This window comes from Papio anubis, chromosome 11 (assembly GCF_008728515.1).
Source record: "Papio anubis isolate 15944 chromosome 11, Panubis1.0, whole genome shotgun sequence".
Lineage (NCBI taxonomy): Eukaryota > Metazoa > Chordata > Mammalia > Primates > Cercopithecidae > Papio > Papio anubis.
This window is the reverse complement of record NC_044986.1, coordinates 46,700,260-46,725,945: the sequence shown is the minus strand read 5'-3', so window position 1 is coordinate 46,725,945 and position 25,686 is coordinate 46,700,260. Positions and strand designations below refer to the sequence as shown.

The 25,686-nt window shown below is 38.9% G+C and overlaps 1 protein-coding gene across 10 annotated transcripts in view; it reads right to left on the bottom strand.

The window, feature by feature from the left end:
* Nucleotides 1–25,686, bottom strand: part of SGMS1 (sphingomyelin synthase 1) — a 312,849-nt gene that overhangs the window by 39,113 nt on the left and 248,050 nt on the right. The gene's annotated exons all lie outside the window — the stretch shown is intronic.

Genomic DNA, 25,686 nt, shown 5'->3' with positions numbered 1-25,686 from the left:
AAGAAACCTGCCCATGGCCAAGTAGCAGTCAGCATAGAAGAGTTACAAGTTAAGTTTCTGAGTTCTAGTTCAGTGGATGTACTTATTAAAATATTTTACTATGTGAAAATAACCAAATGCATATCTGTAGGGAAGATTCTAAAGTAGGATTCAAAATTTTATAAATTTGTGCATAAATAGAAACATACATGTATAACGTGTATATATAATACATATAACCATAATTATGGCTAACTATGGTACACAGGCTGAGAATCCCTAATGCTAAAATTCAAAATCCAAAATGCTCCAAAATCCTAAACTTTTTGAGAACTGACATGATACTCAAAGAAAATGCTCATTGGAGCATTATCAGACTTTTGGATCGGGATGCTCAACTGAGTGCATCCTGGAAATATTCCAAAGTATCCCCAAGATTGAAATCCAGAACATTTCTGGTCCCAAGCATTTTGGATAAGGGATACTCAACTTACATAATATTGTATAAAACAACTGGAAAGAAATATATCACATATTAACTGGAGTTATATTTAATGATGGTTCTGTAGGTATTTTCTACTTTTCTCCACCTATTTTTCTTTAATAAGCATATATTACTTTTATAACAATCATACAAAATGAAAAACAAGAAAAGTTAAAAATAAAAGACCTTAACAAACTCCTTAACAAAGCATAATAATAGCTAATGAAATGTGGCCTTTGGCAGAAGATGGACCACAGTTTGACTCTCAGCATCTCCCATACATAATCCATTATGTGAGTTTCAGCTTATTCACCTCTAAAATGAAGATAATAATCAAGTATTTCCTTCATAGGGTTGTTGTTGATATTTAAGAAATCATATCTGAAAGTTCATGAAACATAACCTAGCTCTAAAAGCAGTGATTTTCAAATGGGTATGTGTTTCAAATGGGTATATGTTTTCAAATGGGTATATCCTTTTGTTTTTCTTCCTCAAATTATCTGTCATATCCAGTAGCCACTGTCCACTACATCTCACTACGAAAAAAAACTCTGTCTACCAGTGGGCTAATTTTTTTTTTTTTCTCAAATGATGACTGTTGCAAAGATCTGGAGATTTAAGGGCTTGAAATGCTATTTCCCTGAGTATGTTTTTGTGAAATAATAATCTGATAAAATCTTCCAAGTTTTTTAAAAAAATATAGCCAAATAAGCCTAGGAATGCATACTGTAATCTCTCCTGGGGACAGCAGTATGCATTAGGATGTTAAAAGCTCCAGGAAATCCTCCAATCAAGAATCTATTTTGAGAAAAGATTTTTCAAGCTGACTTCATCAAGGCTATCCTACTCCTTGCCCCTTTTCCTACAGGACTCATTTCTACTGAATCCCAAAATCTTTTGCTTGTCAGGGGGAGACAGGGTCTTACTCTATTGCCCAGGCTGGAGTGCTGTGGTGCAATCATGGCTCACTGCAACCTCTATCTCCTGGGCTGAAGTGATTCTCCCAACTCAGCCTTGCAGAAGCTGGGACCACAGGTGCATGCCACTGTATCTGGCTAATTTTTAAAATATTTGTAGAGATGTGGCGGGGTAGGGGCTCACTACGATGCTTGGGCTGGCCCATATCCTACTTTAGAAAGAATCCCATCTTACTCTGGGAGTCCACTCTCAGTTTTTCAGTCCATTTAACAACCAATCAAGTGGCAACAACAGCTTTTAAAGATATTCCAGACTTTGCAAACAAACTGGGTGTTCCCTTCACAGAACTTTCCCTGTCACACCTTCCTGTGACTAAGTGTCTGTCTAGACTCCCCTAAGAGCTTATGAGTGAATGTGAAGCAGCTACAATGTTAAGTACCCATAGATCTACATGCCCAGGGCTCAGAAGATGCTCAATCAATGTCTGCTCAATATCTTCAAAAATATTCCTTAGACCTAGTAACGTGTAGATGGCTTAATGGAAAACAAACCTGCTGAAAATACCACTGACAATGAAAATGGCTGTAAAACAATTTGGATGGGCAAGGAGATTAAGATGGGCATTCTCCAGAGAAATGTAAAACCAAAGTACATCTCCGACCACTTAAAAACCACCGTAAAGAACTTCAGTTGCCACCGGTACTGCCCAGAGAGTGTCGAGAAGACACGCACACCAAACGGGAGTTCTGGCAGAAGGTCAGGAAGAAAAGGGGACCTCCTTGGCCTCAGACCCAAGGCCTCCCCTCAAACCCTCTCCAGCAGAGTTAGGAAAACAGCCAAAAGAATCCTCAACATCTTGAAATGGCTATGAAAACTCTAAAGAAATATTCTCAGTGGAGTGCTGAGGCCCAAGGGAGATGAACAAAGGCTTTTCACCTAGGTTCTTCATTTCCCCCTTGCCCAGCACAGGAAGTCAGCCAAGATAGGAAAATTCCTGAGAACCACAGGGACCAGACAGAAGCCAAAGTGTTATTTTAGTTCTCTCTGATGGGAGGAAGAGTCACATAATCTCTCAAGAGATAATCAACATTTTAAGAAATATTTATTTATTTATTATTTTACTTTAAGTTCTGGGATACATGTGCTGAACATGCAGGTTTGTTACATAGGTATACATGTGCCATGGTGGTTTGCTGCACCCATCAACCCATCATCTAGGTTTTAAGCCCCTCATGCATTAGGTATTTGTCCTAATGCTCTCCCTCCCCTTTCCCCCTACCCTATGACAGGCCCCAGTGTGTAATGTTCTCCTCCCTGTGTCCAGCTCCCACTTATGAGTGAGAACATGTGGTTGTGGTTTTCTGTTCCTGTGTTACTTCGCTGAGGATGATGGGTTCCAGCTTCACAAACCCATAGCCAACATCATACTGAAAGGGCAAACACTGGAATCATTCCCTTTGAAAACTGACACAAGACAAGGATGCCCTCTCTCACTACTCCTATTCAACATAGTATTGGAAGTTCTGGCCAGGGCAATCAGGCAAGAGAAAGAAAGAAAGCGCATTCAAATAGGAAGAGAGGAAGTCAAATTGTCTCTGTTTGCAGATGACATGATTGCATATTTAGAAAACCCTATCATCTCAGCCCAAAAATTCCTTAAGCTGATAAGCAACTTCAGCAGTCTCAGGATACAAAATCAAAGTGCAAAAATTACAAGCATTCCTATACACCGATAATAGACAATCAGAAAGCCAAATCATGAGTGAACTCTCATTCACAATTGCTACAAAGAAAATAAAATAGCTAGGAATTCAAATTACAAGGGATGTGAAGGACCTCTTCAAGGAGAACTACAAACCACTGCTCAAGGAAATAAAAGAAGACACAAACAAATGAGAAAACATCCCACGCTCATGGATAGGAAGAATCAATATCATGAAAATGGCCATACTGCCCAAAGTAGTTGATAGATTCAATGCTATTCCCATCAAGCTACCACCGACTCTCTTTAAAGAACTAGAGAAACCTACTTCAAATTTCATATGGAACTGAAGAAGAGCCCGTAAAGCCAAGACAATCCTAAGCAAAAAGAACAAAGCTGGAGGCATCACGCTACCTGACTTCAAACTATACTACAAGGCTACAGTAACCAAAACAGCATGGTACTGGTACTGAAACAGGTATATAGACAATCAACTTTAAAATAGGAAAAAATCAAATGCCAGGAGCCAATTTAATAAGGGTCCATCAAGTATCCATCTGGCATTACAAGCATGGCAAGCACACATCTAACAAAGGAACTCGAATCTTGCAAAGGTGCACCCATCAGGGCCTCTTTGAGACATTGAGACAAATTAATGGCTTCTATTAACAAATTGGGACAACAAAATTATTCCTTCCTTAAAATAACCCCTGTGTTTCCCCATAACTTGGAATTCTCTATGTATTCATCAAGAAGTTTAGATTCTTCCTTTAGTCTTTAAGGTCTTTCTCTGCAAAGCCTTAGCTGTCTACTCCACTTCATAATCCTTTTCTCCTCCCTGAATTCCTAAACCATGAATACTTGCGGTACACAATACAATTTAATGGTCTTATGTGTGTGCTATGGTAGAAAGAGTATTAGCCAAGTGAGCCAGGGAGCCTGCGTTTGAGAGTCTATCCAGCTACTTGCCTTCTTAACGAAGTCCTTTAGCCTTGCCAAGCCTCAGTTTCCTCTGGGAAATAGGATTAACATCTACCTTACCTACTGATATAGTTTGGCTGTGTCCCCACCCAAATCTCATTTTGAATTGTATTCCCATAATTCCCATTCTCCTCATGTGTTGTGGGAGAGAACCAATAGGAGACAATTTGAATCATGGGGGCAGTTCCCCCATACTGTTCTTGTGGTAGTGAATAAGCCTCATGAGATCTGATGGGTTTATCAGGGGTTTCCGCTTTTGCTTCTCCTCATTTTCTCTTGCCACCACCCTGTAAGAAGTGCCTGTCACCTCCCACCATGATTCTGAGGCCTCTCCAGCCATGTGGAGTTATAAGTCCAATTAAGCCTCTTTTTCTTCTCAGTCTTGGGTATGTCTTTATCAGCAGCATGAAAACAAACTAATATAGTAAATTGGTACCAGCAGAGTAGGGTGTTGCTGAAAAGGTATCTGAAAATGTGGAAGCGACTTTGGAACTGGGTAACAAGCAGAAGCTGGAACAGTTTGGAGGGCTCAGAAGAAGACAGAAAAATGTGGGAAAGTTTGGAACTTCCTAGAGACTTGTTGAATGGCTTTTCCCAAAATGCTGATAGCAATACGAGCAGTAAGGTCCAGGCTGAGGTGGTCTCAGATGGAGATGAAGAACTTGTTGGGAACTGGAGCAAAGGTACTCTTGTTATGTTTTAGCAAAGAGACTGGAGGCATTTTACCCCTGCCCTAGAGATTTGTGGAACTTTGAACTTCAGAGAGATGTTTTAGGGTATCTGGTGGAAGAAATTTCTAAGCAGTAAAGCATTTAAGATGTAACCTGGGTGCTATTAAAGGCATTCAGTTTGATAAGGGAAGCAAAGCATAAAAGTTTGGAAAATTTGCAGCTTGACTATGTGATAGAAAAGAAAAACATATTTTCCAGGGAGAAATTCAAGCTGGCTGCAGAAAATTTCATAAGTAGCAAGGAGTTTAATGTTAATCCCCAAGACCATGGGAAAAATGTCTCCAGGGCATGTCAGAAGTTCTTCATGGCAGCCCCTCTCATCACAGGCCCAGGAGGAAAAGGTTGTTTCATGGGCCGGGTCCAGGGTCCCTGTGCTGTTTGCAGACTAGGGACTTGGTGTCCTGTGTCCCAGGCACTCCAGCGGTGGCTGAAAGGGGCCAACATACAGCTCAGGCTGTGGCTTCAGAGGGTGGAAGCCCCAAGCCTTGGCAGGTTCCCCGTGGTGTTGGGCCTGCGGGTGCACAGAAGTCAAGAATTGAGGTTTGGGAACTTCTGCCTAGATTTCAGAAGATGTATGGAAATGCCTGGATGCCCAGGAAAAAGTTTGCTGCAGGGGCCCGGCCCTCACGGAGAACCTCTTCTAAGGCAGTGCAGAAGGCAGATGCGGGGTCAGAGCCCACACATAGAGTCCCTACTGGGGTACTGCCTAGTGGAGCTATGAGAAGAGGGCCACCATCCTCCAGACCCCAGAATGGTAGATCCACTGACAGTGTGCAGCATGCACTCGGAAAAGCCACACTCAATGCCAGCCCATGAAATTGGCTGGGAGGGAGGCTGTACCCTGCAAAGCCAAAGGGGTGGAGCTGCCCAAGACCATGGGAACACACCTTTTCCATCAGTGTGACCTAGATGTGAGACCTGGAGTCAAAGGAGATCATTTTGGAGCTTTAATATTTGACTGCCCCACTGGAGTTTGGACTTACATGGGTCCTGTAACCGCTTTGTTTTGGCCAATTTCGCCCATTTGGAATTGCTGTATTTACCCAGTACCTGTACCTCCACTGTATCTAGGAAGTAACTAGCTTGCTTTTGATTTTACAGACTCATAGGCAGAAGGGACTTGTCTCAGATCAGACTTTGGACTGTGGACTTTTGGGTTAATGCTGAAATGAGTTACGACTTTGGGGGATTGTTGGGAAGGCATGATTGGTTTTGAAATGTGAGGATGTGAGATTTGGGGGGTACACAGGCAGAATGATAAGGTTTGGCTGTGTGCCCACCCAAATTTCATTTTAAATTGTATTCCCATAATTCCTATGTATTGTGAGAGGGACCCAGTGGGAGATAATTTAAATCATGGCGTGGTTTCCTCCACACTGTTGTCATGGTAGTGAGTAAGTCTCATGAGATGTGATGGGTTTATCGGGGGTTTCCATTTTTGCTTCCTCCTCATTTTTCTCTTGCCACTGCCATGTAAGAAGTGCCTTTTGCCTCCTGCATTATTCTGAGGTCTCCCTAGCCATGTGGAGCTGTAAGTCCAATTAAATCTCTTTTTCTTCCCAGGCTCAAGGTGTCTTTATTAGTAGTGTGAAAAAGAACTAATACACCTACCTTCACACAGGCTGCTACTGCTGGGAGGATTCAATCATGTAAAAGGAGTAAAAACTACTAATTACTCTAGGAAGTATATCTTGGTCTTCTTGTCACAACCTACACTTCTTTTCTGTTGCCTAACTGGGTCCACAGTAACACTTCATAAATATATACTGAAGCTGCCACTTACAAATGACATAATTTACAAAGCCCAATCATTCTGGCACACAAGTAAAGACAGCCTTCGAAATTTCAAGAGCAAATAAACTTTTATTTTTTCAAGCAAGCTTTGAAACTTAAAATAAAGGTATACATGCTGTTTTCCTGCAACTGATGCTGAAATTGTGCAAAAAAGGGAAAAGCTCATTGCTACGGAAGTGAACTGTTGGACAACTATTCAGTACTTAAAAGGTCACTGCTAAAAGGTGGACCCCCAAGACCCCAGAGCACAGCTATGCAGGGTGAGGTAAGATTTACTTTTCCCTGAATTCACACACTGTGGTGTCTTTGAAAAGGGAAAGACAAAATATCATATCTAGACCCAGAAGACTGTATGGTAGCCTGGGCTCAGAGAAAAACTGCCACCATCACCCAGAAAAGCCATGCTGAATCCATTATTGGGAGAATGTTTAAAAATAACATACAGCCCAAATTAATAGACATTTTTCAGAACTGGGAATAATATAAGAGTAAAAATATGCATACATTCTTTATCCCAAAATAACACAAAATTTGAGAGACAGAAGCAGCACAGAAATACTTCGTTCATATCTAACTTTTAGAGATAAGTAAACTAAAATGCAGTGAGGTTGTGATTGGTCTAAAATCTCATACATAGCAAAGAGTTGCCTTGGGGCTAGACCAAGACCCAAAATGCTTTTCAGGCTCTCCCACTGAAAAATATTCAACAGTCTCACAGATCTAAGCTTGTATCAAGGGTAGTCTAAAAAGTTTCTTAAAATTATAATGGTGTTCTTTAGGATAAAAGCAGAGAAAAACAGCACATGTTCATTATAGATTCTAAGCTTACCAGGATTTTATATTTAGCCTCAATTTAGTAAAAAAGAAATCTGCTAAATTCAATTTGGCTCCGATTCTTAAAATACATATTTTAGACTTTAATATTATAAAAACCATCAGACAATATGCCATGACATGGTAAAAACTATGTATATTATTATCAAAGCCAAGCAGGTCTTTAAACAAAAAAGTAAAAGCAATTATTCTGGTAATGAAAAAAAAAATTACTAACCAAAATTAGTAAATAAATCATTTATAAATTTTTTATCCTTACTCACAAATGATCTATTATACTATCTTGTTATCTGGCATTTACTAGAAACAAGACACGGTTAACAACTTACCATGCAAATTACACATTGAACAAAAGTTTTCAAGAATCAGAATACCACAAAATACCACAATGCAACTAGACTTGGGGCAATTGCTCAGAAAATCTGAATTCTAACACTTGCTCTGGTACTAACCTGTACTCCAACCCCAGTGCCTCAGTTTCCTAGTATGGAATAATTTATTCCATCCATTTACTCCACTAGTTAAGGGAATTTGCATGTACCTGACAGTGCTTTGGAAAACATAATACATAAAATGTAAGAAATTATTATACTGAATATAATTTATTCTTTCCTTGACGATTCAACGGACTTTTAAAATGAATGCCATGAAATTAAGAATTTAATTTTTATGATTTTTTTAAGGCATGAAGGACTCAAGTTTGAACAAACAAGCTGGCATGTCGGTGAAAAAAGCACTGAGAAACTATAGGATTCTAGATGTTTCTAAATGCCGATAATGATAAAAGAATGATGAAAGTAGTACATGCATAGTTAGTCTCATATACAGAGTGAACCAAATTTTTGGCTTCACGTATCATATCTCTAAAAACAAAAGCAGCTGGGCATGGTGGTTCATGCCTATAATCAATCGCAACACTTTGGGAGGCCAAGGTGGGAGAATCTCTTGAGGCCAGGAGTTCATGACCAGTCTAAGCAACACAGTGAGACAACATCTCTATTTTTAAAAATGTAACAACAACAACAAACAAAAGCAAAAGTAACATGGAGTACATACATGACTTTACTCTGATAGCTTATAGTTGACTTAAAGCAAGATCAAAATTTTGCGGGCATGTAGCATTTAGCTCAAACTTTGTAACACAAAACTACCTGTGGGGTACCTTGTTAAAGAGCAATACAAATCAATAATTGATATTATTTTATTATGAAATAGACTAAGTGTCTCTTTGTAAAAGCTTTAAGTTCAGACAAAAGTTTTTACATCTTCTAGAACTTTCCATAAAATAATAACCAGAACAGGTACAGTGGCTTGTGCCTATAATCCCAACATTTTGGGAGGCTGAGGCAGGCAGATAACTTAAGGCCAGGAGTTCGAGACCAGCCTAGGCAAAACCCGTGTCTACTAAAAATACAAAACTTAGCTGGGCGTGGTAGCGTGGTAGCGCACGCCTGTAATCCCAGATACTCAGGAAGCTGAGGCATGAGAATTGCTTGAACCTGGGAGGCAGAGGCTGCAGTGAGCTGAGATCCTATCACTGTACTCCAGCCTCCAGCCTAAGCAACAGAGCAAGACTTTGTCTCAAAAAAAGTAAATAATAACTTAACAGATCTTTTAAGGCAATGTAGCCCACTGAAACACTCATGAGATAGGTGTTCAATTATTCTCTAATTCAATTTGGATAGCTTTATTCCAAACAAATCTAATAAGTTATAGATTTGTTATTTAGCATTTGAAGAGTTAAACAGGAAGAATTCAAAAAAAATGGTATAGATTTGAAGAACAAAAATGGTTAGAGTAACAGCCACATAGTTTCAGCTGAAGGACCTACATATTTATTTCAGTCTACTGTTGAGAAAAATTTAGATTACTTTTGATGCCTTAACCTTTAAATTGTTCCTTATTTTAAATTGCTATTACATGCCGTGCTCACAATTCCATAGTCCAACTCTGGTTAGCAAATAAAATCATCCCCTGTGAGATGGCCCCTTGAATTAAGTGTGTGCTGACCTACTTTACTAAGATATAAGAAGAAGGGCTTGCTGGAGTGTATGTATTTTGCCTTTTTGGCTGGTAGACTTTAGGCTGTTAGAAGAGCCTTACTTAATGACATCTTTTGGTCTCCTCCACACTGTGTTTATTCAACAATGTCTAATACTTAAGATTTCACAACATCTGAAATATATTTCTCTCAGGAGTTGCCCTGTAACTTATGCAATTGATAGTTTCCCCCCTTTTCCCCACCTCTCCCCAAATGACCCATTCCATTGTAGTAGCCCCCAATGTTGTAAAAGGAAAGAGAGAATTTGGGGAGACAAAACAGCCATGATACAATGACAATAAATCAGCCATGTCCACTGTATACCATAAATCATGGTTTTATAGTTGTTCACTGAGGATATAAAATATAACACTGTTTCATACACTTCATGGAGAGTCCTGGCACCAGCAACATCAGCTAATTCTGCCTCCCCTTCCCCAAGCCTCCACTTGAGTCATTTTGTGACAGAATATGTGTAAATATTTAGTGATCAGGAAATCCAAACAATCATTTATTATGGCAAAAAAACTAGAAAAAAAAAATCTAAAAGCTCTAGAGTGGAAACTGATTAAATACACTGTGTAACAGAATACCAAGCCTCTGCCACAGACTGTACTGTATTTCCCTATCTATAGTAATACATATTTATAGCTTTGTCACATAAACAGGTTACAAACAAAATGTATTATTTTTGTAAACACATATTGCAAATATCCACAGGGAAAAAAGTCTAGAAGGTATACATTAACTTCTTAACCCTTACCTCTGGGTAACAGAATTGTGAAATAAATTTCTGCTTTACTTTTTTTCAGTATATTCTAATTTCTGATAAACATATATTACTTGCATTTAGAAGGGGAAAGGATATTTTCCCCCAAACATACTCTGTTTTTGAACATGTAGTCTGCTTTGTAAGTTTAAAAATACATGTTTCCTTCATTAGCTTTCTTAAAAAATATAAAATGAGCTTGCAGATTTCTCTAAATAATTGGAATCTTGGCTTTCTGTGTGTAATTATGTTCCCAAATTCTTCATATTCCCAAGACATAATGGTCCAGGCGTACAAGCCAAACCACCAAAAAAGAGGAAGCTGAAATCTGAAACAAAGTGCATAAAGGAACTCCAGTCTCAGATATTTCCCATCATTCCAGAGGGAAAACAATAAGCTATTAGCTTTGCAATTGTTCTATCATCCTAAATTTCCTTCAATATCCATCCATCCAGGCTGCTGCAAAACAGCAAAGCCTATAAGAAACTCTGCCTGTTGTCACTACAATAAAAACTAATCTAATAGCTCTACTGACAACTAATCGTATTGTTTTTCCCACGGGATTTCATTCTTAGTACTAAATTACCAAAAACTCAGGAGATAGTCTACTCCCACTCAACTGATTAACTGCCCCTCTGAGTCCGCATCAGCAGGACTGTTTCAGTATTTGCCTAGTTAATCTGCAGAACTTGGACGCAGATTCACTCTAGCAGTACTCAAGAATGTAGGACCTAATCAATGTTTCCAAATTCCATTAGCTCTCACAGGAGCTGCTGCACACAGTACTGATCTCATCTGCCCTGAGAAGCCTGGAAAAGTCTAAGACAGGCTCTCTATTTCTATCACACAACACTCGGTTCCTTTCACCCTTCTTCCTATCTTTTTCAAAATGAGAGCTAAATTCCTTCTAATTTGCTTCTCATTTAGCTGGAATAAAAATATTGCATGTGCCCTGGAATCCATCATAAAAGTAAGTTAAAACTGTAAAAAGCCAGATGGCTTAGGAAAAGGGTGAGGCCATGCTTTACTATCCTTTGCTTTTTAAGAATCTTTGATGCCATATTCTAAAGCATATCCACAGTGCCCAGATTACTAAAACTACCTCTGTTTACTCATCTATAAAGTAAAAATAATCCTGCATTCTTTTGGGCAGTAAGAAAGATCAGAAATCTGACATGGAATTTAGCAGGGTCATAGCAGCAGGGGATTTTCAAAGCATCTATGGGAGAAAAAGTTCAGGTCCTTCTTTTCCTCCCTTTCCTACAGAAAACCCAACAGTGATCTGTCAAGAGCTGGCGATGGAGGTAGGGGTGGCAACTGGAGGTTGGGGAGGTGGCAGAGTCAGTGTCAGAACAGAGGAACGAGGTCAGCCTGCCCCACCATTCCTTGATCCCTCCTCATCCCTGTCTCTCCTCACACCTCCAGGATTAAGCAAGCATAAACTAAAAAGGCTGCCCAAAGGAAGTCATTCCATCAGGCTCTCAAGTTCACATATCCGTCAGAACCCAGGCACATTAAATCAACCTGGATCACAAAGAATATGCAATCGTCAGGACTGTGGCAAACAGGATAGGGCAAGCCATACATAGTGCAGTTAAAGATCAATTTTTTAAGGGGCAAAAATAAACAAAAAACATGGAAGCTGAATCTGGCCCATGAGATTGCCCCTTCCAACTTCACTCGCTCTCTCATTCATTATATCTAATAATGAATTCCTGGAGATCCTATCTTGAAGGCTCTCTCAAACTATTCCCTTTCCCTATTCCCATTTGCTTCTGCTTTAGTTTCTGCCTCCAGCCTGGCTCAACTGCAACCCTGTGCCACACTGCCATGAGATCTAGTACATAATCTGATCTCTTCACTTGAGGCTTAAGCACCCCACAGTTCTCAAGATGACGTTCAGATGCCTTGACTTAGCTCCAAGGCCTTCCATGACACAGCCTATTTATTTACCTATACTTTTCAGCCTTGCTCTACAAGCTCTGGGCCTGTATCATACCCATACTCAAGTGTTCCAGTAGATTCCCACACAAGCTAGTCATTTCATACCTTGAAAGTTGTTCCTTCTGCCTAGAATATTCTTCCTACCTCATACCTTCCTTTGTCCTTTCATTTGCTTTGGAATCTCTAGAGCTTGATGCATAGTACACACTTAATAGATGTTTCCTGAAATACCTAATTAAATGAGAATGCAAAGGAGATGACTTACAGTTCCAGAACATGGACCCAGTGATGCGTATCTCTTTTATACATCAAGCACATAAAAATCTATATAAAATATAACTGCTGACATTTTAACACCATAATCGGTTTCAAAACAAAGAAAAAGCGGCCAGGCGCGGTGGCTCACGCCTGTAACCCCAGCACTTTGGGAGGCCGAGACGGGCGGATCACAAGGTCAGGAGATCGAGACCATCCTGGCTAACATAGTGAAACCCCGTCTCTACTAAAAATACAAAAAATTAGCCGGGCGCAGTGGTGGGCGCCTGTAGTCCCAGCTACTCAGGAGGCTGAGGCAGGAGAATGGCGTGAACCTGGGGGGCGGAGGTTGCAGTGAGCCGAGATCGCGCCACTGCACTCCAGCCTGGGCGACAGAGCGAGACTCTGTCTCAAAAAAAAAAAAAAAAAAAAAAACAAAGAAAAAGAATTTCTCATGTGTCAAAAGAAGAATAATCTCAAATTCAGAGTAGAAAAGATATAAGTTAACACTTTCATCCCACAGATACATCAGACTTGGACTCTACCTGCTAGGGGTTGGGGACTTAAGATCCCAGCCAAGGCAGACCACTGAAACTTAGACCTTGAATAAAGCAAGAATCTCTCTAAGACCAGAAAAACTGGACCCATGAAACTGGCACACAATGATACAGAGTCCAGATTTACACTATCTGCATAGTGTGAAATTTCCAAGCCAAGAAATTAAGGTAAATATAAAAGAAAAACAAATATAAATAGCTCCTTAAAGACGCTTCAAAAAGCAATGGTTCACAGGGCTCCCATGGAAAAAGTAATCTTTGCTGAGGATGAGCAAATAATTGAAAATTATAAATCACACAAGGAAATGATCCACCATGAGGGAGATTTGGCAGGTGTGACAAACAGGAAGTTTACCAAAGCATGAATTTGATCATATAAAACAGGTCTGAAGAGGCTACTAAATAAAGAAGTGAAACTACAATGTAAAAACTAGACATGATTTTTTTTTTTCCTTAAAGATAGATGTGTTTAAAGAAGGTACAGAGAAACCCTAGGTTGTCTCCTCTGGCCTGTGACCCACTGATACGTCAGGAGGAAAGAAGAGAGAGCAACATATTAAAAGCCGATCAAAAGAGGAAGTAAAATCAGCAAAAATGTAAAGTATACAAATATAAAGGGAACTGACAAATTTCATCAAGCCTCAAGGATCTCAACAACCGAGCACCCACATCCTTTTTTGGGGGGTGAAAAGGGAAATAGAAAACTGAATCCAGTTAACTGAAAGATGAATCAGATTTCCAAAAAGGTATTTTCACTGAACATATACGTTCTGTCTCATGGTCTCCAAAAACTCCTCTGAAATGGTAGTAAAAGGAATTTTTTCTTTTTAAAAAAGGGATAAGAAATCAAAAGAGTCCAAGAGAACAGAAGAGGAGAAAACAGGGACACAATTTTGGAAGTTGGGAAGCACATGAATCAGTGGTGACACATCTAGCAGACCCAAAACAAGGAGCCCCAAGCCAGCAAAGGGGAAAGAAGCACTCTGATTTACATAACACTAAATATTTCCTATAGCCTTAAAAGTATGAGGAATTGGTGGCATCAAGTACCTTGGAAACGGTGTGAAAGTGGAGTTAAAAGGCCACTTAAGAAGTTCCTCTAGATTCTCACTTTGTACAGCTGAGCAACTGCCTCTCCCCCACACCATAGAATACTGAAGTTTATCCTCTGGAAAACAGAAATGGAGAGTTTCTAGAGTAGGGGACATCAAACACAGTTGAAAGCAGTGGTATCTTACTAAAAACAAGGGACAAAGTGAAAGTTGTCAAAAGATTAAGTAGGATCTGCCCTTGCCTTTTACCTCCTTAGGCACCTAGAATAACTTGCAGGTGAATGATCAGATGAATTTTTTTCTAGAAACACCCAAGATTTTAACAAAAAGGACTTAAGGATACTGATCATCTTACACTGAAACCAGATAAACAAGCTCACCTCATGCAAAGAGTTTCCAAACAGTTTTATTTGTGCCTACTTTAAAATATGAATGGACAACTAAAAAAAAAATCACCAGATATCTGAAGAAACTCCCTAATAAATATAAAAGCCAGAGATGAAGATAAAAAACAAACAAACAAAAAGAACTTGGAAAACAGACTATGAAAAACTACTGCTAACATTTTCAAAGACATAAGGTATCAAAAAAGAACAAGATGGTACCACAAAAAGGAGAGAGAATTTTAAAAAGAGAGCTCCTATAAATTCCTAGTCAATATGAACAATTCAATAGGAACAACAGAAAAAGTTGAAAAGAATTTCAGATGTGAAACAAAATGAAAGATGGAAAATTGAGAGAAGAGGATAATAAAAAAGCAATCTAGAAGTCCAAGATCTGAATAGCAGGAGTTCAAGAAAATGCAAGAAAAAACAAAGATTTAGAAATATTTTAAATCTAAAAAGAGAAAATTTAAAAAAAATATCAGAACTAAAGGGGACATGAGTTGCCAGATTGAAAGTTCATCAAATGTCCGAAAACAATGACTGAAAGTACACTTTCTGTTATTATCATTCCACATTAGTTAATTTTTTAAAAAAGGGTAAGAAGATGAAGAATGCTCCAGCCCCACCCTGCTTTTCACTTTCGTGTTGTGCTTTCCTCCATCTCACCCCAACCAGAAAGACTAGTCTCCATCCTTGACCTTCCTTACTAGAACTTTTGTCCCTAACCAGAAGAGCTACTGAGGACCGAAAGCACAATGACAATGTTCCTGATATTCAAAAGTAGAATTTTGATTGTACTTTCAATCACAACCTTGTAATGGGCAATAGTGCCTCCTTAATACTATAGAAGTGATGAGAACAATACCATAAACTTTACATACAAGTTATGTAAAATAATCATTTCTTCCAGCTTTTCTAAGGCAATTCAGATTTCAAATATATTTTTCCCTTGTCTCATACACCATCAAAATGTCCTAGAAGATGCAATATTTCAGTTTCTAAATTACTTCTCTCTCAGCATGTTTCTGCTACCCAGTAGTAGTTAGAAATTCTTGATGTGCTGTCAATTTTTACTCAGAAGCATGGCCACTTTAAATAACCTGAGGACTTTGGAAAGCTGATTAGGGCACCCAATCACCAACCCTAACAAAGATAATCAAAAGCTACCAGGCCGGGCGTGGTGGCTCACATCTGTAATCCCAGCACTTCCGTAGGCCGAAGTGGGCAGATCACCTGAGGTCAGGAGTTCAAGACCAGCCTGGCCAACACGGCAAAACCCCATTTCTACTAAAAATACAAAAATTAGCCAGGCATGATGGAGCATGTAGTCCCAGCTACTCAGGATGTTGAGAATCGTTTGAACCCGGGAGGTGGAGTTTGCAGTGAGCCAAGGTCGTGCTATTGCACTCCAGCCTTGGCAACAGAGATTCCATCTGAAAAAAAACAACAAAAACAAACAAACAAACAAACAAAAAACACTAATTTAAAGTATGCTTTTGGTTTTTACATTGGAGACTTTCTAGTGTTGGTAACAGATTGATTGGCTGAAAGAAAAGAACACAATCTCTTGATTAATATAACATTCTAAAAACTAACTACACCGAAGTTTTTTCAAAATTTTATTTTACTTAAAGTTACAAGATACATGTGCAGAGCGTGTAGGTTTGTTACATAAGCATACATGTGCCACGGTGGTTTGCTGTACCTATCAACTCGTCATCTAGATTTTAAGTACCACATGCATTAGTTATTTGTCCTAATGCTGTCTCTCCTCTTGCCCCTGAACCCCCAACAGGCCCCGGTGTGTGTTGTTCCCCTCCCTGTGTCCATGTGTTCTCCTTGTTCAACTCGCCCTTATGAGCGAGAACATGAGATATTTGGTTTTCTGTTCCTGTGTTAGTTTGCTGAGGACGATGACTTCCAGCTTCATCCATGTCCCTGCAAAGGACATGATCTAATTCCTTATTATGACTGCATAGTATCCCATGGTATATATGTACCACATTTGCTTTATCCAGTCTATCATTGATGGGCATTTGGGTTGGTTCCATGTCTTTGCTATTGTAAACAGTGCTGCCATAAACATGTGGCGCATGTATCTTTATACTAGAATGATTTATACTCCTTTGGGTATATACCCAGTAATATACTGGGTCAAATGGTAAAATATGCTGGGTCAAATGATGCAATATGTTGGGTCAAATGGTGTAAGTAATATGTTGGGTCAAATGGTGAAAAGCAACTGCAACAAAAGCCAAAATTGATGAATGGGATCTGATTAACCTAAAGAGCTTCTGCACAGCAAAAGAAACTATCATCAGAGTGAACAGGCAACCTACAGAATGGGAGAAAATTTTTGCAATCTACCCATCTGACAAAGGTCTAATACCCAGAATCCATAAGGAACTTAAACAAATTTTTAAGAAAAAAAAAAATCCCATCAAAAAGTAGGCAAAGCAGTTAGAATGGCGATCATTAAAAAGTCTGAAAACAACAGATGCTGGAGAGGTTATGGAAAAATATAAATGCTTTTACACTGTTGGTAGGAGTGTAAATTAGTTCAACCATTGTGGAACACAGTGTGGTGATTCCTCAAGGATCTAGAACTAGAAATACCATTTGACCCAGCAATCCCATTACTGGGCATATACCCAAAGGATTATAAATCATTCTATAATAAAGACACACGCACACGTATGTTTATTGAGGCACTATTCACAATAGCAAAGACTTGGAACCAACCCAAGTGTCCATCAATGATAGACTGCATTAAGAAAATGTGGCAAATATACACCATGGAAAACTATGCAGCCACAAAAAAGAATGAGTTCACATCCTTTGCAAGGACATGGATGAAGCTGGAAACCATCATTCTCAGCAAAGTAACACAAAATCAGAAAACTAAACACCACATGTTCTCACGCATAAGTGGGAGATGAACAATGAGAACACATGGACACAGGGAGGGGAACATCACACACCAGGGCCTGTCGAGGGGTGGGGGAGGCTAGGGGAGGGATAACATTAGGAGAAATATCTAATGTAGGTGAAGGGTTAATGGGTGCAGCAAACCACCATGGCATGTATATACCTATATAACAAAACTGCACGTTCTGCACATGTAACCCAGATCTTAAAGTATAATTTTAAAAAAAGTGGGCAAAGAATATGAAAAGACACTTCTCAAAAGAAGACATCTATGCAGCCAATCAACATACGAAAAAAAGCTCAACATCACTGATCATTAGAGAAATGCAAATCAAAACCATAATGAGATACCATCTCATGCCAGTCAGAATGAAGTTAAGTTTTGCAGTCCACGGAGGATTATAAATTCTCATTAGCTGGGTAATCAATGGTTTTCCATTTCACTGAGAAAAAGTCTACGAAAGTATGCTTATAAAAATAAATTGGAGTGACTGAGGTAAAAAGCCTAATTTAAGGAACATGACCCTAGGGACTAACATCGAGTTTCAAAATTAGCAACAACTCACAGGCCCATACAGGAGAAATCAAGTTCAAGTCTACCTCCCAAAATAAATTTCTAATACTTATTTAGATAGCTACGAATTTCAAACTATTTTCAGACTAGAGAACATGCAAAGGGATAAATGCTAAATTCATGGCACTTAAACATATATCCTTTGAGCATCCGTTGCCATGACGGCACCGCTCACGTGCCCACCATGTTCTTTGCTCCTATACATGGCTCTCCCTGTCTCCTTCTCCTGGTCTCCTGGAGGTAAAAAAAAGAATCAAAGATTTTAAGAAAAGCATATGTAGACCTCTACGTAGATCTCCACACCAGTACCTACCCTCAATGCATTAAGGTTTTCTTTTCCTGACAGCAATTAGGTTAATTCTTTGAAAACAAACATCCATCCATCAATTCATTACCTTCTTTCCACTCACCACTGACTGTGACTTCTTGCTTCTAAGATCTGCTAATTTCCCAAAGTCCCAGGTCCCACTTTCACTGAGCTTCTCTATTAAATAACTGCTGGTTAATAGGACCAAAGTTCGGCTCTCTAGAGAATAATCCTTATCCACGAAGTAGGTCACAACTGGATCACAGGATCAGGTTGTAAAGTGACTACAGCTCTGGTTTTGGACTAAGGTAGAATACCACCAGGGGGCAGCACAAAGTCTGTGAAATTACATACTCATCCCAGTGCCCTTCTCAAGTTATAAAGCATCTTAGAGATAGCTTCCAGTAGATGTCCTGGGACCAAGTGATATAACTATGTAATGGAATCCCAAGAACTAGAACCCCTGTTTTCTGAGTCATCAACTGATGTGCTCTCCTCTATACCCATATGATTTTAATGTGCATTTAGTGACTCTACAATTAGTTGTTTCCGTAGTTTTTCATGCGAACATATTGCATATCTAAGCTATCTTGCAGTCATACAAGACCATATCTAGGACACTTCAAAGAAGTATAAAAGCCTAAAAATTAAAGAGCATGTTGTTTTCTAGAAGGACTAATTCAAGACCATCACTACAAATATTTATTCTTGTTTTATACTAATTTATTTTTTATTTTTTGAGCCAGAGTATCGATCTGTCACCCAGGCTGGAGTGCAGTGGCACGATCTCAGCTTACTGCAACCTCTGCCTCCTGGGTTCGATCGATTCTCCTGACTCAGTCTCCCGAGTAGCTGGGATTACTGACACCCGCCATCATGCCCAGCTAATTTTTGTATTTTTGTAGAGACAGGGTTTCACTATGTTGGCCAGGCTGGTCTGGAACTCCTGACCTCAGGTGATCTGCCTTGCTTGGCCTGCCAAAGTGTTGGGATTACAGGCGTGAGCCACTGCGCCCAGCCAATGCTGAATTTTAATTAGCTTTCTTCTCTCATTTTCATAACTATAATTCAATGTAACAAAACTAGAGCCTTGCAACTAATCAATGACCACTGAACTGTAAAGAAATTATATAAATTATGTAAATTTTCAAATTAGTTAACCAAAGGCATTATAAAACAATTTTTAAAATAGATAAAAGATTTGAACAAACACGGCCAAGGCTATTTTGCATTAGTTCAAATAAGTACTTTACTCTTAGAAAGCTTTGATTATATATTACCGTGGAATGTTACACTTAAAGAACCAAGGTTCAAAATAAGTTATACATAAAAGTGTTCACAAGTTCACAAGCATTTATGAAGTCTCCAACATTAATGTACATGTAACATCAAGTGTATGAACCATAGCTTTCAATAAATTATATTAAAAATGTGTAGACAAAATACTCCATAAACAAGCCTAAAAGATAAAGGACAACAGGGGACATCATATTTTAAAAATCCATCATACACTGTAAAATAAAGAGCAGATATTTTCTTAAAAATCTGACAAGAAAAAGACTTTATGCAAAGATTATAGGTCAGGTGCAGTGGCTCACACCTGTAATCTCAACACTTTGGGTGGCCAAAGCAGTATTGTTTGAGCCTAGGAGTTCAAGACCAGCCTGGGCAACATGGCAAGACTCTGTTTCTACAAAAAAAATTAAAAATTGGCCTAGTGTGGTGGCACATGCTTATGGTCCCAGCTACTTGGGAGGCTTAGGCAGGAGAATCCCTTGAGCCTGGGAAGTCGAGGCTGCAGTGAGCCATGTTTGTGCCACTGCACTCTATTCTGGGTGACAAAGTGAGACTCTGTCTCAAAAAGTAAAACAAAAATAAAAAATTACAAATAGGTCAATCACAGACATATGCAAAAAAAAAAAAAAAAGCAAACAAAAAATCCCACCAACAAATGTGGAAGAAAAAAGTTCAATCTCACTAGTTACAACAAAATGAAAGAAATATTAAAACAACAGCAAGATGCCATTCTTTAGCTATCAAGATGGCAAAGATGAAAAAAGGTCATACTGAAAAGATCCAGTTTCAACAAAGATCCAAGTTCTGCCAATTCTACCTCTTAAGTATATCATACATCCATCTACAGTCATGTGTCACTTCATGACAAGACACCTTTTAAGAAATGCATCATTAGGTGATTTTGTCTTGGTGTGAACATCATAGAAAATGTAGTTTGGACAAACCTAGATGGCATAACCTATTATGCCATCTACCTAGGCTACATGGTATAGCCTATTGCTCCTAGATTAAACACTTGTACAGCATTCTACCATACTGATTACTGTAAGCAACTGTAACACAATGGTAAATTCTGTGTATCTAAATGTAGAAAAGGTACAGTAAAAATATGGTATAAACAATAAAAATTGGACACCTATATAGGGCACTTACCATGAATGGAGCTTGCAGGACTGGAAGTTGCTCCGGGTGAGTCAGTGAGTAAGTGGTGAGTGAGTATGAAGGCCTAGGACATTACTGTACACTACTGCAGACTGTCAACACTGCACACTTAGGGTACACTACATTTATTTAAAAGTTTTTCTTTCTTCAATAATAAATTAACTTTATCTTACTGTAACATTTTACCTTTTTAAAATGTTTTGACTCCTTTGTAATAATACTTAGCTTAAAACACAAACGTATTATACAGCTGTATAAAAACATTTTCTTTATATCCTTATTCTATAAGCTTTTTTCTATTTTTCAAATTTTAATTTTTTACTTTTTAAGTTTTTTTTTTAAAAAAAAACAAAGACACAAGCCAGGCACGGTGGCTCATGCCTGTAATCCCAGCACTTTGGGAGCCTGAGGTGGGCTGATCATGAGGTCAAGAGATCAAGACCAGCCTGGCCAACATGGTGAAACCCTGTCTCTACTAAAAATACAAAAATTAACTGAGAATGGTGGCGCATGCCTGTAGTCCCAGCTACTCGGGAGGCTGAGGCAGGAGAATCACTTGAACCCAGGAGGCAGAGTTCGCAGTGAGCCAAGATCGCACCACTGTACTCCAGTCTGGCAACAGAGCAAGACTCCATCTCAAAAAAAAAAAAAGACACAAACATACACATTAGCCTAGGCCTGCACAGGGTCAGGATCATCAATATCACTGTTTTCCACCTTCCAAATCTTGTCCCACTGGAAGGTCTTCGGGGCAATAACATGCATGGAGCTGTCATCTCCTGTGATAATGATGCCTTCTTCTGGAATTCCTCCTGAAGGACTTGCTTTATAGTTAACTTTTCAAAATACAGAAGTAGAAGAAGTAAATTCTAACATAATGATAAAAGGTACACCATAGAAATTACATAAACCATCAACAGAGCCAATGATTATCATTATCAAGTGTTATGTAAGGTACATAATTATATATGCTATGCTTTTATACAGATGGCAGTGCAGTAGGTTTGTTTACACCAGCATCATCACAAATGTGAGTAATGTGTTGCACTAGGATGTTAGGACAGCTATTACACCAGTAGGCTATATAGATTTTTCATCTGTGTTATAATCATATGGGACCACCATTGTACAGACAATTTGTCATTGACCAAAATGTCATTATGCCATGCATGACTCTCCTTTCCATTGCAACCACCATGGTTCAAGTGGCATTACATTTCATCTGAATTACTGCCACAACTTCCTCAATACTGCTCCTGTACACACCCCATCCCATCCAAACTCCAACTGCACAAGGCAGCAAGAGAACTTTTAAAACTGTGTAATTCTCATCTTTGAATTCTTGCAGTAACTTCCCACTGTTCTTAAAACCCACACTTCATTATTTCATATGTACAAGACCATTCCTGTCTCTGTATGGTGGAATTCTACAACTGCACACTACACTTCAATTACTTTGGCCTACTTGTAGTTCCTACCTCACAGCCTTTGAACATGCTCTTATCTCCATCTAGAACGCCTCCACCCTGTTTCACATGATGGGCTTCCAGTCAATATTCAGGCCTCCACTCCCATGTCGTCTCTTCAAATAAGCCTTCTCTGAGCATCCTCTTTGACTTAGTATATTCTGTACTGCTATAACAGAATTGAAGGCTAGGAAGTTCAATCTCAAGGGGCTGGCATCTAGTGAGGGCCTTCTTGCTACGTCATTCCATGGTGGAAGGCAAAAGGGCAAAGAGGGGGTGAGCTCATCCTTTTCTATAAGGGAACCATTCCTGTGAAAATGGCATTAATCCATTCATGAAGGAAGAGCCCTTATGTTTGAACCACTTCTTAAAGGTTACACCTCAGAACACATTGCATTCAGGATTAAGTTTCCAACACGTGAACTCTGGGGGACACATTCAAATCACTGCATTCTTATCTATATAATCTTACTTGCTGAATGTCTTTCTGCCTTACCAGAATCAAAGCTCCCTAAGGGAAGGTCCCTTGGTTGTATTTTTCATTATTGTATTCCCAGGAGCTAGCATGTGCCCGGCACATAGTAGGCACTCAATATAAATATGTTTCATGAAGAACAAAAAATGAATACTAGAGAAAGAAGGTAGCCAACTACATTTGATCATAACATACTTATTAAATCTAGATTCTTTGCAGTGTGAGACCTACTATATTAACTTCTTTAAAACTTACTTTTCCCCAAATGTAAAAAAGAACAAACCTATAAACTGGAGATTTCATCAAAAGAAAATTAATTTTTAAAAATAAGTAATCTCTTAAAAAACACAGCTAAGATTTTTACATGGGAAAGTATATCTCCTTTAATCGTACCATTTCTTCTTGAGATTTGCTCAAAGAGGAGAAAAAAAACAGTGAGTCCTACCAGCCTTGGTAAAAAATTTCTTACTTAAATATATAAAGGGAATCAATGAACCTTAAGAGAAGGTCCAGAGAGGTTCCTAATTTTTTTTTATTCTTTGCTATAAAAGGAAACTTAAATCCAAAGTCAGTGCTATAATATGAAAACAAAAATACTCAAAACATTATTTCATGTTTGTACAATGATAAAATAGTTGACTTTTTTCCTTCAAATTGTATATATAGCCATTCTCCACATAAAATTAAGCCCCCATTCTTTTCAAAGCTACCAAAATCCTCCTCAGCACTACATTTAATCAGAATTCTAAGGGTATCATTGTAGGAAATGCAGCCTAAATATAGGCCCTTATAGATGTTTCCCAACAGCTTTTGAAAGTATGATAATTTCCACATCCTTTATAGATGAGTTGTTCATTAATTTGTACTAGCAACTAAGACACTGGTAGGAATAATAAGATAATACAGGCACATTTGAGCAACACAGTATCAGGATGGCATGTCCTTAATTATTGCTTCCCAAACAGGTCCTACACACTAAAATAGAACTGCAGGCATCACTGTCCTAAGTTGTCTTTTTAATGCCCACATCATGTAATGTTCAATTTTTCAAAATTCTGTATGCATTCATACATAAACCATCTGACAAAAAGTCAGTCTCATATATGATGAGAGCATTATGTGATCATAACCTGAGATGGTGGCATGGCTCATTACAAGTGTTTCAAAATCTTGTCAAATGATCTAAAGACGTAAACTGTAAGATCAAACAATTTAATTTTCAAATGTTGAGGTTACTTCAGTACAAAAGACAAATAAGGAACAAGGAAAAATATGGATTTAATTTATAAAAGAACAAAATGTCAGTCATAAAGATAAAAACTGGAAAAATGACTAAGAGTGGTAATTATGTATTAATACTACATTGGGAGGCAAAGAATCTCTCAGTACAAGAGGTAAAAATCTAGCACCTACAAATGCCCAACAATGGCTTTTAAAATTATTTCTGGAAACTACTTTCTTACCATAAAATAACCGTAGCAGTCTCATAGGTATCTATTCCACATCTTGATCATGTGCTACTCCTATGGTAGAGGAGTCAAACTACCCATGTAATATTAAGAGTCTCACGACCTAAAGTAAGTTCTGTTTTTATAAAGCTAAGTATACATTATATAGACATCCTGTTCATTTTAAGAATTTGATCAGCATTCAGAGAACAGATTATGAAAGCACTCTGGCAAAGGCATAGCCACATCAATTGCACTAAAGACACAGCTGAAATTTATCTTCTATTTATAAACCTAATGAGCTTTTTCTCTTTGGCACAAAGCGGGCCAGCACTAAGCAGCTAATGACTGATTATATTAATATATATTTACAAAAGCCAAATCACTGAATCAAAATAAAATCAAACATTTACTAAGCACCTACTATGCACAAAGCATTGTCTTGGGCATTCAGCGAGCCACAAAGAAACATACACCATGGTTCCTGCCTAAGTAGGTTAAAACGTCCAAAACCAAATTCCTGCTCTTCTCCTCCAAGCCAACTCCTCCTGCATGCCTTCTTCAGCTTAATAAATTGCAATTCCATTCTGTCATTTGCTCTGGCAAAGACTCGCAGCTGGTGAGTACATATGAGAGCGCACTCTCTCCAAACCATGCTCCCCCCACCCCCACCCCCACCCCCACCCCCACCCCCACCATCTAATCTATTAGAGCAATCCTATCAGCTTTACCTTCCAAATATATCCAGAAACCAACCACCTCTAACACTGTGTGATCTGTTTCTACCCTTGCCTCTTTAAAATCACTTCTATGCTCAAAACCCTTTATGCTGGACCTCACTCCAAGTAAAAAAACCAAACCTCTTTCTTACTAGGCTCCATAAGGTCCCAAGTGATCTGGTTCCTGCTACCTCCCTGATCTCATCCTCTTCCCTCCTCCTCACTCATCCGGCCTCTCCCCCCTTGCCCATTCTCACTTCAACCACTCTGGCCACTGTTTCTCTAATATGCCTACCATGCTCCATCTGAGTCTTTGCACTTGTGGACCCTTCTTCTGGAATATTCTTCCCTAGACATCCTCATAGCTCACTCCTTTGCCTCCTTCAAGCCCCTGTTCAAATATCCTTTATATCAACTAAATGTCCCTTGACCACAACCTTTCATACTCTGTATTTTACTTGTTTAACACCGGGGCAAGTGAAAAGTAAGCTAATCTAGGATTGAGAATGGGGATAACAGAATTTGCAGAACTCAGGACAGCGGAAACAAGAAATTCTAGGGCTGTGGTCAAGACTATTAAAAAACTGTGACCACAGGTTAGGTTAGGGAGCCTGAGCAACCAAGCAGAAAGAAGTAAAGAAGTGGGATTAGGTAATTTCCTGGAGCTTGAAAGGAGAACAGGTTTGGTGGCTGTCTTGAGGGACTGGTGATGACTACAACATAAGAGGTGGGAAGGCAGACAAGGTAGAGACTCCTGGGCTAGAACAACCTAAGAGACAAAAAGATTTAAGGGTGTGACTGGTGCTTGTCAGTCTAGTCACAGAACACTGAGCACACGGATTGGTAAAATGGGTCATGGTTGAGAACACAGAAGGCATCAAACTT